Genomic DNA, 3,192 nt, shown 5'->3' on the forward strand with positions numbered 1-3,192 from the left:
TGGAGTAGCCACCAGATTACCGTTTGCATCTTGCAGGGGCCCTACATTGCCTGGTGCCCTCTTCTTGCTCCCAATGTACCTGAAAAAGGACTTTTTTGTTGTCCTTAATCCTGGACACTAGCCTGAGCTCCATCTCTGCCTTGGCCTTCCTAATGGCCCTCCTACACTCCCGGGCCGAGGAGGAGTACTCCTCCTTGGTGACAGCTCCTCCCTTCCACTGGTTGTACGCCTCCCTTGTAGTCCTCAGGCATTGCTGAATGCCCTTGCTGAGCCAAGGGGGTTTCTGAGCACTCTTACTCCTTGCTTCTCTCAGGGACTGTTATCCTCTGGGCCTGGAGGATCGCCCCCTTAAGGTATGACCATCCCTCGTGGGCTCCCATCTCCTCTATCTTCTGGGCCCTTAGTGCCTCCCCCACTAGTCTCCTAAGCTCATTGAAGTTGGCCCTTCTGAAGTCAAGGGCTTTAGCCTTGGTGTAAGCCCTTGATGCCCTGCATTGGATAGTGAAATCCAGCAGGTGATGATCGCTATTGCCTAGGTGGTCAAGGACCTGCAGTCCCCTCACCAGGTCATCCCCCGTGGCCAGGACCAGGTCCAGCAAGGCGTTACCCCTAGTGGGGCTGTGCACTTCTTGGATAAGGTGAAGGTCCTGTAATACAGCCAGGAACCTACACGAGCGGTCAGACCTGGCTGTCTGCTCCTCCCAGCAAATGTCTGGGTAGTTTAGGTCACCCATGACAATAACATCCCTTGACCTAACCACCTCCATAAGCTGACTGGAGAAGTCCTGGTCTAGCTCTTCCCCCTGGTTGGGTGGTCTGTAGTAGACACCCACCGTAAGGTCCCTTTCCCCACACCCCCCTTGTAGTTTGACCCATAGTGTCTCTGCCCATTGTTGTTGCAGTCCTTCTGGTTGAATAACAGAAGTGCTAAATTAGGTGGGGAAATGGTCTGTGGGAGACAGGTGTTTTATTGTTAACGAGTGTGGTGGGGTCAGGGGTGACCAACTTAATTTCTCTTCGGGAACTCACCGATCACGCCTTATTTTGATGGAAAAATGAGAGTGTTAAACCCTGATGGGATTTTAGTCCTCCAATTGTCCCGCACGTAAGAAAAAGGTGATCGATTTATTGTAGCGCTCCTCCAAACAGTCACAGGCGGCTGCCAGTTTACAACCCAACCCGTGCCCATGATTTCCCCTTTTCTCACGGTCCCTGCCGGACTTGCTACACATGTAACTCACTTTTTCTTTCCTCCTGCAAGTCTTTCAATCCTTCCTCCTTCTGGATCCCTCCAGCCTCCAACTGTCCTCCGAGGTAAGCAACCTTTAGTCTCCCCTTCTTTGAGTTGATTCCCCGTGGTGGGGGGGTGGTACATTCCCGCATGCAGTGCTCACGGCTGGGTCCCTCACTGGCCTGGCCTGGTCCAGCTCTCCTCTCTCTCCAGCGCAGGGGCCAAAGCCCCGTGCTTCTCTGGGTCCTTTTTATCCTCCGCCAGCCGCTTCCCTGCCCATCAAGTGCGATCACCCCCCTGTGTCCTCCCCACTGACTGAGTGTATCATTATTACCTTGTCCTTGCTATAACCCACGCTCCACCTGATTGCCCATACACCTGACCGGGATGTCTAAAGCAACAGGGATAATCTTCATCCTGTTACAAAGAGAATGGGCTGTTGAGTACAGTAAGCTGTTTCTGTTGAAAGAAGGAAAATGTTTTATGTTTTTTCGACACTTCTCTAATAATAATAGCAATAAACTACCGTCTCCTGCTCAGGCCCCCTGGCTCCAGACCTGACCACCCATTGCTGTCCCTTCTCAGCCACTGACTTCTGCCCCTGCCTCGCATCTCGGATGATTACACCTCAGCTGTCTCAGTTCTCGGACCCATGTTGCTCCCTGACCCTGCTCCATGCAGTGTTTGGCCCTGGCTTTCACCCCAGCCCCCCTTGGACCTTGGCCAACAGCATGTGTGACCCCTAGGCAGACCCCCTGCACCTCATGATGTGACAGGGCAGTGCTGATCCAGGGGATCCTGGTCTGGGGCAGGGGCTGTTCAGCGCTGCGCACCTGTGCCATGCCCTGAGCCTCCTTTTCTCAGCTCCTCGCCCGCTGCCAGCAATGTGTGTCTGTGCTCAGCTCCACATCTCTGTTCCAGTGCTGGGGTCACTGCAGCCTCCACAGAGGTCCCTTCTCACCCCCACCCCTGACTGCAGCTCTGAGGACAAAGATGGGAGACAATCTAGACAAGGGGTGGGCAAAATACAGCCTACAGGCCAGATCCAGCCCTCCAACAGGCTTGATCTGGCCCACGGCTGCCCCTGCAGTGCTCCACATGGGGCTGAGCCTCCCCCACTCCCACCGGGGCAGCCCACCGCACTCCTCCCGCCCCGGCCACAGCCAGCAGCAGTGCCTGGCACGGCGCCTCCAGCTGGGCCCCTCCCTGCTCCTGCCACGCTGCACGGGAAGGTGGAACCTCAGCCCGGTGGTTCTGCCGAGCACGTCCTTTCCCGGAGGCTGTTTCCTCCTGGCTCAGGCCAAGCTTACCATCTGGCTATCCAGGAGGGAGGCTCTGCCCGGGAAGGTTCCCGGTGACCTCAGGGCATTTTTCCTTGGTGTCCTTCGCACGCGTCTCCGGGCAGAGTACCACTGGGCAGTAGCCGCCGGCACTCTCTCAGTTTGAGAGTCGGTGGGCGCTGTCTGGCACGCTCTGCTCGGTGTCCCCTCTGGGAGCACTCGTTTTGGCCCTATGACCTTGCACATGCACACCCTGTTTTCCCTTTTGCTGTCCCAAGTAATCAGTTGATGTTTTAAGGCGCTGGCTGCCCAACCAGTGGCGGCCCCTAGTTTTTTAGCGGGATACACCCTGATTTCTCTTTTGCTGTCCCAAGTAATCAGTTGATGTTTTAAGGCGCTGGCTGCCCAACCAGTGGCGGCCCCTAGTTTTTTAGCGGGATAGGCCTGCAAAGACATCTTTCATCAAATAGACTCCTTTCCCAGCTTCTCACGCAGGGTTTACCCACTCTTTTACCGACCCCAAGTTTCCAAACCCAGCGGGAGTGGGAGTCCTGCTCTCGGGCGCCCCGGGATACATCCCCACCCAAAAGGGTTTGTGAAGCCGGCTCACAAGCTCCAAGGGCTTGTTCCTGCTTGACCCTTCAGTGCTGCACGGGCCTCTGGACATTCATGAAGGGTTCA

This window comes from Alligator sinensis, unplaced genomic scaffold (assembly GCF_000455745.1).
Source record: "Alligator sinensis unplaced genomic scaffold, ASM45574v1 scaffold657_1, whole genome shotgun sequence".
Taxonomy (NCBI): domain Eukaryota; kingdom Metazoa; phylum Chordata; order Crocodylia; family Alligatoridae; genus Alligator; species Alligator sinensis.